At 38.1% G+C, this 15,559-nt stretch overlaps 1 long non-coding RNA gene across 1 annotated transcript in view; it reads right to left on the bottom strand.

The window, feature by feature from the left end:
- Nucleotides 1-15,129, bottom strand: part of LOC107316316 — a 35,566-nt gene extending 20,437 nt beyond the window's left edge. The window contains exons 1-2 of the long non-coding RNA XR_001556284.2: nucleotides 15,081-15,129; nucleotides 14,264-14,324 (exon numbers count right to left, since the gene is read on the bottom strand). This is a non-coding gene — a long non-coding RNA (uncharacterized LOC107316316). The remainder of the gene's footprint in view (nucleotides 1-14,263; nucleotides 14,325-15,080) is intronic.
- Nucleotides 15,130-15,559: the final 430 nt, after the last annotated feature.

The following is a 15,559-nucleotide window of genomic DNA, read 5'->3' as shown; positions in this document are numbered from 1 at the left end:
GAAATTACAATGCGTTCTCTCCCATACAACACACCATTTGCATCATTTGATGAGAAGCAGAGAAAGGGCATTTCTGTTTGCAAGGCACAAGTGAGCATGTTGGACAGCCCCAGTTTTGGTGCTTCCTCCACAGTGTCCTGGACAGCATCATTATAGGTTTTGGTGTCCTGCCTATTCCAGGATGTTCCAGAGGCTCTAAGTTAAGTACGAGATGCAAAAGCAGTCAGATAGGCTCTGGAGCAAGCCATCAGAGAGGGAAAAAGGGTAACAACACACAAAGCAGATCTCCCTTGAAAAAAAAGCCTGGAGAAAAAGTGCCTTTTTTTAATTGACTAGTTCTGAACTAACAACTGAACTTGATTAAAAGCAAATCATCAAACTGAAAATACTCATACTACTGCTGAAAAGCAAAACCCAGATATCATCAGCAGATTATGTGCCTAGACATGTCCATCTATTTCCCAGCACATCTTCCTGTCAGGAAGACTAAGGGCTGTTCAGAAATTAAAACAAACACAACAACAAACCAACAAACCAACCACTGCAGTTTTGCTCTAAATACCAGGAAATTAATTGTTGTGAATTAATATGCAACATCACATGTCTTGCTGGTCCTGCACACTGGTACTCAGACTCACTGAAGACATAAGTTAAGCACAATTAGTAGGGTGGCTGAATTCCAGAAATACCATATTTCTAGACTCAACTAGAAATAAAGAACTCCGTAAAATAGCTAACTTAGCTATTTTATCCAACATGCTCAGAAATAAGTACACCTTCCATAGAAATTCTATAAGAATTGCATAATTGCAGAAAGCCAATTGTATACATGTCTAGGTCAACCATTTCCAGACCATAGTCACGTGGGGTCTCGCACCCTAAGAGCTCTACATACAAGCAAGTCAGTATCTCAAACACTAATTGAAATATTTTCATTACTATCAATTCAGAGCTTTAAAACACTGCCAGCTGGACATGACTGAGGTCTCACAGGGTCCCTTTAGATGTCTGAGAACTGCATTTCAAGTGAAATACAAAAACCGAAGAAGCTTCACGTTTCACATGAAAAATAGCTTAGCAGTAACCATAAGGTAAATTTCAAGAGATACACAAAGATAAGATACACAATAGAAATCAACTTGAAATACAAAGAAACACAGCATCAGTTATCACCTTAATTTCAAATACCAAGAATGTCTTAATTACAATTACTCCCTAAAAGATATTATGTTAATATTACTAATAATTAATCTAGATTAGCTTCTAGTGCTATGACAGGCCTTAGATTTTATGTAAATAAAAGCAATAAGCCATTTGCACAGAAAAATATCTCTACTTAAACATAAAAACACCTCACAACACACCTGCCACATTGCCAACATCATATCAAAAGTAAAGTGCAGGAAGAAAGGACTACCAGGAGAAGACCACTTCCATTGCTAGAAATTATTAAAGAACACCTGAATTAAGTATTTGATGACTTTAACATATTTGTAATTAAACCACGTGAGGGCTATTTGACTATTGAAGTCCTCTAACACGTTGCAGGCCATACACAAGAGCAAGTTCATAGCAGCATGGGGCTGTTACCCTGAGCTCTTCACTAGGATGTGAAAGCAGGCAGTACTGCAAGAGGGTACCAGCCTGCCCAACGCTTAAGAAAAAACTGATAACATAGCTCTTGAAGTCAGTATGCTCTAAACTACTCAAAGGTCCAGTTTCTAAAGCTAGCTTTTGTTTGAATTGATTCTAACACACATGGGATTCAGTCTTGGCATCTGTTAAATAACAACACCAGCGTGTTTAGTTACTGTGAGCACTTCCTCGACAGACAGTGATTTTTAAGAACGTGGGGATTTCTTCTAGGGCCCTCAGCAGAATGCCAAATCCTGTTACCAATGAGTAAAACGTATGTAATTTGGATAAATTATGTAGATGACTCCATCTGTACCACACTGACTTACATAAACAAGATTTCTAGTTCTCCCTATCCCTGCAGATAAGTCACACAATTTAGTGCAAAGAATACCGAGTAAATGGATTTAATATCCTAAATTATGAGTTCTCTGATCAAATTAGAAGAAGCACTTACTGAGGATTAAATTTAGGGTTCCACGACAAGAGATAGTTTTCTTTTTGGCAGTTCTAAAACAACTTTTTATTTAGATCCAATATAATCTGACTTGCAATGTACAAATGCTTGACATGAACAGACATTCTCCTTCCAACAGTACACAGGAATCCAGTGAAGGTCTTTGGGTTAAGTTTGACTAGATACTAAGGTAGACAAAGTGCAGCCTGCAGCTGTAAGGAGTTCACTATTTGATTGTTATGAAGATAGAAACCAGGTGGATTTCTGCACTGAACTGTGAAAATCTTTGCTGTGAACCAGCCAAGTTTGATATAATCAATGACATTAATTTGTTCTAACACCAACCATGCCTAAGGGCCTTCAGTGCACCTCTGTCCTTCTCCACACTTCTTGGTTACCACACCAGGCTACTCTGCATGCCAGCATATATGCTCACTTTCATGGCTGGCACAATCCTTGTGCAACAGGTAAGAACAAACTGCTCTCCAATAGAAAATTGTTTTAGACCTTAATGTTCCTGGAGTTGCATGGAAATCTTCTCCCCCACAACACTGAGAAGCAAGAGAAATTCAGGGTGGATGAGAATTGAGTTCAGTGGGTTAAATAAGTGCACAAAGTGACTGTGCTTGAAGGTTTCATAGCTTTGCTGCACTGCATGAGGAGTAAACAAGGTATGGAACGTTTTCTGAAACGACTTTGGCTCTACAGCCTATCTATTGCTTCTCCTCTGGGTAATCATGAAGCTCTGCCAGGATGTTATGTTCTTTGATGCAGATCATTTGTCACAATGAGTACTATTAAACCAAAGTTGTATTTTCCCCTTCTGTCTTTTGATTCATAATATGGGATATCATTAATGCTATGAAGCCAGAGTAATGTAAGCCTTTCTATCTAAAGCATTTAGAGCTCTCTATTTAAGACAGCCTGTCAAGAACATCCCATTGCAATCACAAAATATTATACAATACTTTCTTGACTAAATTGTTTAAAAATATCCATCCCCCACCAAGAAAAAAAAGCCAGGAAAAAAAGCCACTCCTTTCCTAACAAACAAATGGAAGTGACCTTCATGGTCCTTCCTTGCTGCTTATGTCTCATATTGACCTTACATCATTCCCCTATGTTTTGTCCACTCCCTGTCTTTATCCAACTCATACACCTACGGTGCTGAGCACTGTAGTGCCTTTCCTTTCCTCTTCTGTTTTTAGCAGTAGAGAAGTAGGTAGAGTGATTAACAGTGTGAAAAACCGCTGTATAGTCATTTACCACTTACACTGACCCAGCTATTATCTAGCTCTCAAATGCAAGCTAAACAAACCTGAACACAGGCTGAGGCACTAAAAGATAGGCCAAGGTCTCTTGATCTCCAAGTCCCCCTTGTTGCCTCACATTTAGTAGAGAAGTCTATTATATATATACTGATAATGTGGCTGAGCTTGCAAGAAAGGTACTTGCATTAAAATTACACCAAGTATCAGGAAAAAAAGCAGAATGAAGACAATTGTGTGATTAAAAACTTGACACCTCGATTACACTCCTCTTACAACATAAAAGATGTCTAACGCAATACGAAAGACTTACATGACTGAGATACCAAGAAAGAAAGAAAACGTGCTTTGAAAAAGATCAATTACTGCAAAACAGTAACGCACAGTTGCCAGTCTTCTATCTTGACTTGTAGTGGATAATGAAATATTAGTAGGCTCGTGCAGCAGATGGGAGTACTCCCAGATGAAGGGGAAAGTTTACAGAGAAGTCTAAGACCAATTCTGCTGAATTCCAAGAACAGCAGAATATGATACATGCATTTCTTTTGCAAGGCAGGGATAAATAACCAGCCACCTCGCCACTTCCAGCTGTCACACTTCCTCTTCTTTGGTCAGCTCTAATCAGAGACCAAGGCTCAAATACTCAACATGTTTAGCAATCAGATAAAAGTCCCAAGAGCAGCATTTTTTGACAGCCATTTGAAAGAGGGATGACTATTGTAAGACAAATACAAGAAAAAAAGAACACAAAATAATCAAGTTACTCGCTTATTTTTTTTATAGAGTCTGCAAAGAAAAGACAAAAAACCCTCTAAAAAAAGAAAAGAAAGGTCACTAGACCAATACTGTTTAAGAAATGGAAATGTCCAATTTCTATTAATGCCAACACAAAGAGACCTAAGGCTCTCAGGCTTTGCAAATGTCACCAATTGTATTATCCAGTTGTTGCATATTATCAGTACGCTAAGGGTACATATTCTTCTAGATGGCTTTATGCTGGTCTGAGTAAGCAAGGCCAATGAAGCACGGGTAACATGTAAAACTATATCATCACAAAAAGCATTCATAACTATCTCTTTTCCTTGATATCTTCATGAAAATATACTTCAAAGAACACTGAAGACAACCATCCAATTGAAATGCAGCTGATACAACAGGAAATGCAACAGGAGTTACACTGCAGACACATGCAAGAAAAAACTTGGAGGCTGAACTACTTGGAGCATCAGGATAATGTACTGCCAGTAACACTCCAACACAGAGACAGGAGCTATTGCATCACAGCAGACCATCAGCATCACCTGAGTGTCATCAGTAGAGACTGCTTCTTCAAAAGCACAGAGGAGTCTCAAACTATGCTGAACCACTTTCTGAGCAGCCATCAGGAAGGGCTGCATGGTGCTCCAGATCAGCGGGGCCAAACAGAGCAAATCATGGACACATACACTCATATTCCCATGTGCTCCAATGCAGAGAGTATGTGTATCTATCTTGTTTGGTGTTGTGTCTTCGAATTACACTTGCTCATCTCCACCTGCACACTTTTTTTTCCCCCAGTCTTTACATCATAGCAACACACTGGGCAGGACACAAGCTGAATATAGTGCTTTGAATTATAAGAACTGCTCATGCTTGATAACAAGAACTGATTTTTATTTCAATCTTCTTGTCCTACTTCAGATTGGTTCAGAAGCTCTCCAATTCTCTAAAGAATATTAGTGAGAGAAACAGCAAAAGTTAAATTTCATAATAAGACATGAAGAAATAAGCACATCTTTTGCTCTTAAATGAAGTAATTTAAAACCTTGGCTGAGTAGCTTAATAGACAAGAGCACTCTAGCTTCAAATGGATTTTAATGGGAGGGTAACCACAAGAATAAAATCAATTAATGAATCCTATAAATAGATATGTGAAAACTCTCAGTTTTTCCTATTCACATATCCTCCCACCCTACCACCCATGGAACTACTCCCAGAATAATGTGATAAAACAGCCTACATAAGAAATAATGCCACTGTTCGGAGTGAGCACCAAGTTTCTAGAAAGTTTAGGCAGGTTTATACAAGCAGAAAAGAAGCGTATTGTTAGCAAAGTTACAATGTATCGTGTGACCATACCCAGACTACCAACATTTTGAAGTACTTGGGCTACTTTAAGTGCATTTGGGATGACAGGAATGTAACACCTCAAATCTTATGCCTTAAAGGAAACCTGACATCACTTACTGAAACGAGCACTTGAAGGTTCACCAAGCTCCATCCTTTAGCATTAATTACCTCTGAAAACCTTGACCCTAAGGAGTCAGTTACAACAAATACCAAAAACAGGGAAAATTTGTATCCCCATACTGTTTACCACCACATGTAGGTGGTGCTCCAGAAGTAATGCCTCCTGTTTATTTCCAATTAAACAACACCTACAAAGAACACAATAGCACTAGTTAATAGAGCATATTCTCGGCCACAAAACACTCTTTCAACATAGTCACCACTACTAGCTGTGCATTTTTGCCAACAACAAACAGGATCCTGAAAGCCACACTCATCAAAATCTGCACCAGGGAGGTGACCCATTGTCACCACTGATGAAAAGCATCACCCACCTCTCACTGTGCTCACATCCACAGCTTGGTCTCCATAAACATTCAGAAAGTGTTGATCAGTGTCAGCAGGTGCTTTTTTTTTCCCCCCCTGCATCAAGAAATTTACTTCCAACACCTGGGCTTCCTACACATTTCCTGACAGAACCATGTCTGCTGTGAAAGGCCCTCTGTTGACTGACACACAGTAAGAAAACATACCAGAATATGGTGCTGTTATTTTTGCTATTGGTATTCCACATAATAACATGTGGAGCATGGAGAAGAACCACATGCCCCAGAGGACATCATGGTCTGAGAAGAAAATACATCACAGAAGTTACACTCTTTCTCTCTCTCACTGCCTGGCAGCGGGTGTGGGTGTGCTTCCAAGCCGTGGCACCTACTGCTCCCCGTCACAGACATAGACTGATCTGGATAACTCTGTGACAGGGTGAGAAAAATCTATCTTTTCTGCTATATTACCAACATAATAAAACGGGAAGCATTACCAACATAGCAGCCCTCACACACTATAGTTGAAGTACATGTGTAATTCCTAGGACTGTTAGAAGTAGAGAGAATGCTTCATGCATGTTCTCCCATTTTGGAGTAAGAACATAACCCTTCCTCCTGAAAGACCATCTGTATCTGCCTTCTACTGTGTAACCAAAATACGTACTCAACAAGTTCTTAAGAGGAGAAGGAATGTTAACATCAGGATACAAATGCCATGTTTGACTGAGACCGTAAGACAAAAGAATGCTGGCATGATTTGCTAGGGAATGATGCCAGTTCAATAACAAGTAATCAACTGTATTCTTCTATATGAACACCATGAAAAAAAAAATCTTACCACCATAATACAGGCTGAAAGATGGATCTGACCTCTTTTTACTGATGTGGTTTTAATTATACAGAGTAATCTGAAAGACAGCCAAAGGCTGTTCCTTGGAATAATTAACCAGTGAGCCACAGCTGTATTTCCCTTTGACAGACAGAGTTGGAAGCATCCATATCCATCTTTAATATCCTGAAGGCTGCAGTGTTAAAACAGAATATGACATAAGAAACAAGAACAGTGTTGAAAGCATGTTCACTGCCAAGTACAGCAGACATTAGACTGTCAAGAAATCTTCATATAAGGCCACCAGATTCCAATAAAGAGTACAAAGCTCATTCATAAAAAGGACGTGTTGGAATTTATAAAAACAGCAAAGCTGTAAGAAGCAAGAACTAAGAGAAAGACACTTCTCTACAATGCTGTGCTTAGACTATTTGTTTCCCTATTAAGTGAGTTTCTCAGCATATATGTGATAAAACTGTAACCATGGAAATAGCCTATGAATGTATATCCTTGGAGGTTCCTGATTGTGTGTCACAGTAGCTTCATTTGTAGCCTTCTAAGAATGCAAACTAGGTTCTCCAATTATTCTTTAATTACTGCTTTACTGCTATATCCCCAGTGAAGCAATTTGAGTACTCTGATATGGAATGGAGTCATGTCACATAGAAACATTCACAGTGATAAACGAGTGAACACTGTGGGACAAACTCATTCAGCTCTGTAGAGAAGAGTGGGACAGTTAACACACACACCAATTATTTTTAGGGGGTTTAGACAGGATTGAGAAAAGGTAGTTTAAGAATTGGCTAACCTTTCTCAATACCAATACTAAACAAGCATATTTGTCCAATGAGTATTAATAGCATTTATAAGGGAGTTTGAATAATGACTTGCTGATATGGCCAATACAATTTTTTCATAAAAAGCTGTGGTGATGAACAGGGATGAGATTTGTTTAAGGTGCTTCTTCAGCACCACTGCTAATATAAGTACCAGTGATGCTATCAGTAATCCCACTCACAGTAGCTCCTGTGAACTGAATTGGTCAGAAAAAAGATTAGACAAAACAGGCAACTGAAGGGTTAATAGGCCAAGCCTAACTTCAGGAAATAAGTCAAGACAAAATATCTTTGAAAGGCTCTTGTGAATTAAACTAACAGCAAGCACTGGGAGATATCTGCGGTTTTTGAAGCCATATCAAAGCACAAAGCAGCAGATTTGGTCAGCAAGCTAGGCCGTCAGGAGAGCGAGCAGTGAAGATCTGAGCAAGTGCTTGATCTTGCTCTTAGTCACACGGTTCAAGAGAAAAGAAAGGATAATCAGCAAGTTCAGTGCTGCAGCACATTTGAATGACCCCCTGTTCACTCAGACGAGTGCCTAATCATTTATTTTCTTCTAGGGACTTAAATATTACTCAAGATATTACTTACCTATATATAATATATATATATATATATATATTATATATGCTATAGGAAACAATGAAAAGAAGAAACCACAAGAAGTAAAGAAGTAAACATTTACAACTCATTAACTTTTAAGTCTGTCTTAAACCACGGCTACCTCAGATTGCCTAGCTAAACTGCTATAAAAAGACAATTCACTCCTTCAGCATCAGTGCAACTAAGCTTGCATTACATCAGATATGAGTGTTCTGTCAAGCAGATCACAAGTACCACAAGAAAAAAATACAGTAACACTGTTTAAATAACCTGAATGTTCTCACAAAAGATTTAATCCCATTGCTCCAGTTAATCACATCACTAAACCATCATCCTGGGTCATGCCCTCAAAAAATAGCTTAGACAGTACACAGTAACATATTCAATAGGATGTAACAGCTCCTCCTTCTCAGTGGCAAGATATTCCACACACCTGTTCTCATCTGCTGAGCAGTACATTCACATATGTGAGATGTGCAGGTAAATTAAGTTGTTGCACATTCACCAGCTATTGCATTTTTAACTAGACTAGATGCACCAGTCCATACTGGAAGTCTCATGACATTCAAAATCCATACCTGAATGGAGCTCATGATCTACTAAAACATGAATTGATCACAAATGAACTAAATCACTACTTACAGATTCTGTATGAAGTACAATATGCATAGATAAAAGTACACTGACATACTGAAGTAAGAAGAGCAAGAGAAAACGTTCAGTTGAGCACAAATATACTGAAGTTACATTGAAAAAAAATAGTAAGCCTTACAAAGCTCAATTATTATTTTTACATTTCATACCACACAATGGCCTGGAGCAGATCTTCTACACGGTTTAACTGGAACTCATCTATTAAATACAAGCTGCCACACCACCCGAGTCCAAGCTTGTGTCTGAAGCTGCATATATACCCAAGACACAGCACCATTAATTACACTAACACCTGTGCTAAGAGCTTCATCTAGATCCAGTGAGACAACTCAGTGTTTCAAAGTACCTTGTACTCCTTACCTGGATTGTGCTGGCCAATGTATTACTGTAGTCTGTTAGAGCTTGTTATTTAGGTCAAAGACAATTATAATTCTGTAGAAAAAAAAACGATGCCAGGTGGGCCATGCTTATTTAGCTGCAGTTCACTGAGTACAGAAAACAGTCTTCATTACTTGCTAGAAAATAACTGTAAGAACAAAAGTGACTTGGAAACTGATAACCATCCATGAGCAGCACCAGCACAGGACAGGTGTACAGTAAAAGAGAAAATGACAAATAAACACAACAGTAAAATACTCAAGGATGCTCATCTCACCACAAAGAACACATGTGCATGTTGTACTTCAGTTTTTACTGGCTGCTTTTAGAAGCATCAGGTTTGCACAGGGAAATGCCACATTGGAATGGAAAAATAACAGAAGTAAGCTCAGAGCCCTCCCCAAGTTGCCAAGTTAATGTCTGTTTCTCAAGCACAGCTGCCTCCTCTTTCTGAATGTAAAGAAACTCATTATATGCCCAATGAAGACAGAAGTGCAACCCACAGTCAGCCATTGCACACTGAGGACAGAACCTGTTTTATTAAGCCCCAACTTAATTGCACTGCATTCTAGTCAGGAACAGAACTGAAGCATCAATTACAAACCCGGCCTTAAAATTCCTGGAGATCCCTTTAAGTAATACAAACCCTAAAACACAGAAGTCATCTTCTTTTTTCCTCCTACTCACCAGTCTTAGGGAGAATCACTTCACTTAGCAATCTACCCCTTAAAGATTAATTATAAAAACTTCTTGACTGTAGATTTGTCTCAGACCAAGAAGAACCATGAGTTCACATGTAATCACCTTAACGGTAATTATATATTTAAGTTGCATCTTCATAGCACTTCAAAAATTTTCCCTAATTATTAATGTGACTTTCTGCTATGCTAAATGCAGCAACTGAAAAGTCTGGTTTCCAGCTGTTCAAGAGATGAAGATCTTATCTACCTGCCTACTTGCTTTTCCCTTCATCCACAGCAACGCCTGGCCAGAGACTCTCAGTTGAAGTTCAAAAATACACCAATCGTATAGAGCAGCTTGCTCTAACAGGGAGAAAATAGTCCTTCTCCAAGCTCATTTGTCTCCTGGGCTTTCAGCAGATGTAAAGTGAGTTGCAGTTCAACATAAATGAGTATGATCATTTGAAACTCCATGGACAAGGCTTTCTTATTTAACAAGCCCGATGTCATTAGGAAGCAGTGGGTTCTTTCCACACATTACCTGCAAAGGTAGTACTTCCACTATTAGTTACAAGCAGAATGCTCCACATCAAAATAATGCTAATGTGGAAGTATGTACTTAAATGGAGCTTCACAATAGCTTAATGCAATTGGAAAACAACAGCATTAATCTCCCTTGAACAAATAGACTCCTCCTGTACACTTAAAAACACAAAAACCCTCGAAGTACTCCTGAAAGAGGACCTGAATGAGGCAGGAAGAAGAAAAAGAAGGAAGAAAGTTTATGGAATAAAACAACCTTCATTTTATACTTTAAACCTCCTGAAGAAGAAACATGCTCGCAGCACAGAGGTCAGTGTGAATCCCCAGGATCTACAACATAAAGTGCTTTGGATTGGGCTTTTAGCAACATTCAGTTTCTGTGTACATAAGAAATTAAGATCTTACTATTCCTGTATTTATGAATTCTAGAGTAACAACACAACACTTATGATTGACATTCCCCTGTAAGAACCTAATAATTGTTAAATCCTGTTTTCTAAATTTCATTCACAGCAGAAAGCTTGTTTTAGAAAAACTGAATGAGCAAGTGAAACAACTATTTTAAGAGCTGGGTTTGAGGTGGAGGACAGCTGGGTATTGTATCAAAACACACATGACCCAAAATGAGTTATTCTGTCCAAAAATTACAGAATCAGAGAGTTAGAGGGTGTGTTAAGATATAGTCCTTACTCCTATGGGCATGCAAGGGAATTCTTATGGAAGGTGTTAATTGAGGCACTAAAGAATACAAAGGTTGGCTGTATAAAGAGATCATGTAATAACGTAACAAAATATGAATACAGTTGTAGATTTCTTCCATGCAGTTAAAGGCAAACCAAGGTTTGAGAGGAGAGGGAAAACAGACAGGAAAAAAATGGAGCCTAACTCATCTAAATAAGAATATGCAACACTTAAGTACTTTCGTGAGGTGCCATTGACACCGGTTCCAAGTAGTCTCTCATGCCAAGCAAGAAACTTTTAAGCCTCAAGACATCATCTTGAAAACAAGCCACAACTGTATTGTTCACTACTGTTAATATCTACAGAAAATATGACTAATTTAAGCTGAAACATACTGTTCCTTTGTCTACTTCTCTCACCTTTGTAACAACCATTTGCCAAATTTGAAATGCATTTATTAATAAAAAAAAGAGGGTTGACCACTTGCAGCTGCTTTTTGTATGCCTCTATAAATGATCAGCAAGTCTGGGATCTCACTTGGAGAGTTCTCGCTTCAAGTTACCATTAATAAAAGCGTTGCTCTTCAAAAGCAAGTCACAGGGGTTCCTCATAAGCAATTTTTAAAAGTGCCATTTTCTTATCCCTACAAATGCAAGTCAAATAAAATTACTCCGCAGCTGCTGGCTTTCTAGCTTTTCTAATTGTATTTGTTCACGGATTTCCTTGGCATTTTCAAGTGGAACTAGAAACAAAAACAAATGAAAACCCAACCCAACAAACACAATGCATACATTGATGAAACCTCCCGAGTGCTTTAATATAATCCAAGGCAATTTCCTCAAAGAAACAAAATGAATGAAATTTGCTTATGGACCCTAAGCTTTGCAAAGCCTTCAACTGGAACAAGAGAAATGTGGCTGGAAGCCAGTCGGCAGCCAAATGTGTTAGATGTGTTCCATTTATTATTAATGTGACAACATTCTATATAGCAGCAACAGTGCAGGGAAGTAAGGGGTTGCCACGGAGATAAGTTACTCAAGAAGCAGCTAAAAATATTCCCTTCTTCCCTTACTGTAATAAATATTGCATTATATGAAGGCTAACAATGATGATATCAAATGTCATCTCAAAAAACTCCAGCTGTGTGCATTATGGCTATCTAATGGATTGCCCAATGGTCACACTGCATTTGTTCACTGTACATGTGCTGAACCTTTCTTTTTTTCTAAGAAACGTTGTTACATGGTTCAATGTTAGAAGACAGCTGTTGGCACTATTAGGACAAAGTACTGCTCTCTATTCTGGGTAAATTCCTTATACCATTGTGACCTTGGGGGACTATATTCACATTATAAGAAGAGATGCAGGTTAAACTAGAAAACAAACATACAAAAATATAATGCTTCTTTTGAAGGAGTCTACAGGGCTTTATCAGGCCTCCTCTCTGAGGCCTATGGTTAAATATCTCATGATACCTGTTGCTATTCCACGTACTTAAGGATTATGAAGCAACCTGAAAGTACTTACTGAGCAGAGTTCATAATTTACATATTTTTCTTGTTTAAATCAAGTTACCTCTTCACCTTAGTCTTTTGTGTGGGCAGCTTTGGATGATATCTTCAAATAATAGGATTGCTCAACTTTGCATTGATTCCAATATCAAGTGAATCAAACAAACTGAGACATAAGAACACTTAAAACAGAATTGTAAATGTCATAGCAATATAATGCTAATTTTCTCTGCTTTCAGACTACTAAAGATGGTATTGATGTTTATCTCTTAGTTTGATCACTTAGTTCAACAAAGGAATTTTTCCTTCTCCAAAATCAGAATATTTTAAGATCACACAGTTGGGAAAACACCTCATCTGTCATTTAAGTCACATACTTGTTCAAGAGAAATACTGAATAGGAAATCACATCTGGGGTCCCAAAAATCACCTCCAGTAGTTCAAGAACATAGCTTCCTGCCAGTAACATAATTATACATAGACAATTCAAATTCCTGACTGAATTGCAGTCCTCCTCACTTGCTTTACATTGATCTTCCATTAACAGCATATTCTCTGCCCCCCCAATTTAGCATATTCAACTGCATCTTAAAACATAAAATAACATATGCCTGCAAAGCCAAGAACCCTTCCCAAAAATAAAGGCAGGCCATAAGTCTCCAATTTGTGTTTTCTTAGTTCCTGCATTAACACCATCTATAGTTATTATTTTTGCTCTTTTTCTTACGTCTACTCCTTTCTTACCCATAATGTCAGAGAAATGATATCTGTAACATCACAAACCCCAAATGGATTAATTCCTTCCACACCCCCTTACCCCCCACCCCCATGAGATTCTATGAGCACAGCTCTCCTGTGACTCTACATCTTCCCTCTGAAGACTGAGCTCCAAGTGGCTCTCAGCCTGCACACCGCAGCACAGGTGGAACAGCAGTGACCTTGGATGACACTTAAGCTGGACATGCCTCCAGATCAGTAAGGCTCCCTGTCAGGTGCTGCACTACACGGCACATGTGCCTTCTCCTAACAGATGCTTCACTTAAAATATATATTATTAGGAGATATATATAATATATATATATATCCTAAACCACATCATTCACACTGATGAGTGCTAACAGAAATCACTCTTAACCATAACCTGATCACACTCAGTTCCACCAAACTTCCACATCCTCTTTCACATGAATTTCATCAAACCTCTTATCAGATAGATAACAGGTCTGGAGAACAGAGTTTGTAAAGGGAGGCAGATGTACAGAACCACAGTTTGACTGGATACATATCCTACAGAGACTTAGGACATAGAGGTGAAATAAGAGAGACTCAAGTATAACAGTATTTATCCTTTAACTCCTATGAATGTTCTTATTGCTAACCCAAAGAACAAGACAGTTGTGAAACACTTCTCCAAAGAGAAAGAATAAGTTATGATTAACAGCAACCCCTCCCCCTCCAACAATGATTAAGTAGACACAGAAGCCAATAACAAATGCTGTATGAAGTTCAGGTGGATAATTAGATAATATTATAACACTGCAGTGATTAATCACTGAAATATACTCTAAAGAAAAATGGTGAATTGTACCTCTTTGGAGATGCCTTTTGGGAATGTTCTGGCTAACCACAAGTTAGGCTTCAAAGGTAAGCTACAAAGATATAAGGTGACTTAATGACTCATCATAGAAATATTAAATTTAATGATCCTTCCCAAACATAAACTGTAAAAACCTTTTGTACAGTTTATATGAACTACAGTATCAAAGCCTTTTTCACCTGAAACCTTTCTTGATTCTAAAGCAAAAGCCCAACTTTAAAGCAGCAATATCACTCAAACATAAAAAAGCTTCAAGCATGGCTTACTTCATATTGTTATATGGGAAGCCATTAATAGAAAAGTCTACAGGACATTATTTGGTCATTAAGTACGTCTATTCACACATACATAGTGAGATGGCAGCCATTTCTCTAGATTCCTAAACAGCTAACTGAAAATATTCTCCTCCATAAACAGGAAATACTTTAAGTCTTGTTTTTTATTGTGTTGGAATATGGCATTCTAGATTAGAGCCTCATTGTACCTACATTGTGATAAGATCCTTTCTCAAGCATTTACACTCACAGAAGAAAACAAGCTCACCTAACTTACAAATGAAGCATTTTAATTGGTTACTACCTCATGTGGTTTTGCTTTGAAGGTCACTATTAAGCCACATACACAAAAACAAGTCATAAAAATACTTAGTTTTGAACACCATAAGGGTGAATCAAGAACATCTTATTTTATGAGGAAATGTTCCACTCACAAAAAAGTAAAACTGCTTCAGACAAGTACTTAAGTCATACCAGACAAATCATACACAAATATGCCAAAAACCAAACACAAAAAGAAAAATCAGACTCACCCAGCTGATGAAGGAACTCTGATAATACAGCATTCTCACACAAAACAGCTGAGGTCTAAAAAAGATTCACCTTCTAGTGGCTGCCCTTTATATGAGCCATGGGGCTCCACTCAGCCCACCCCTTCTTGTCAGCTGGGGAGCACAGGTGCAAACTGTTTGTGCTCCTTTAGCCAGACACAGCCCTTCACCAGGTGCTCCATCACCACTTCAAGCCCTGACCAAACAGCTTCCCTACCAGAAATATATAAAAAATATGCCAGGATGTGTTCTTAGTTTTTCTATTTTCCCTACACGAAGATGTTCTACAAATGTTCAGTATGATTTGAGTAATTAATCAACAAATGTTGTTTTCCATTAAAGCATATTTAATCACCACAAAAATTAGGAACTAACAACCAAAACCGGTATAATTATTTCTAATGTAAATGTGCTAATTTAAACTGAGGAATATTTCTTTAAGAAAAGTGTGTGTTAATTGA

This window comes from Coturnix japonica, chromosome 7, assembly GCF_001577835.2.
Source record: "Coturnix japonica isolate 7356 chromosome 7, Coturnix japonica 2.1, whole genome shotgun sequence".
Taxonomy (NCBI): domain Eukaryota; kingdom Metazoa; phylum Chordata; class Aves; order Galliformes; family Phasianidae; genus Coturnix; species Coturnix japonica.
The sequence above is the reverse complement of the archived record's forward strand: the minus strand, read 5'-3'. Positions and strand labels throughout refer to the sequence as shown.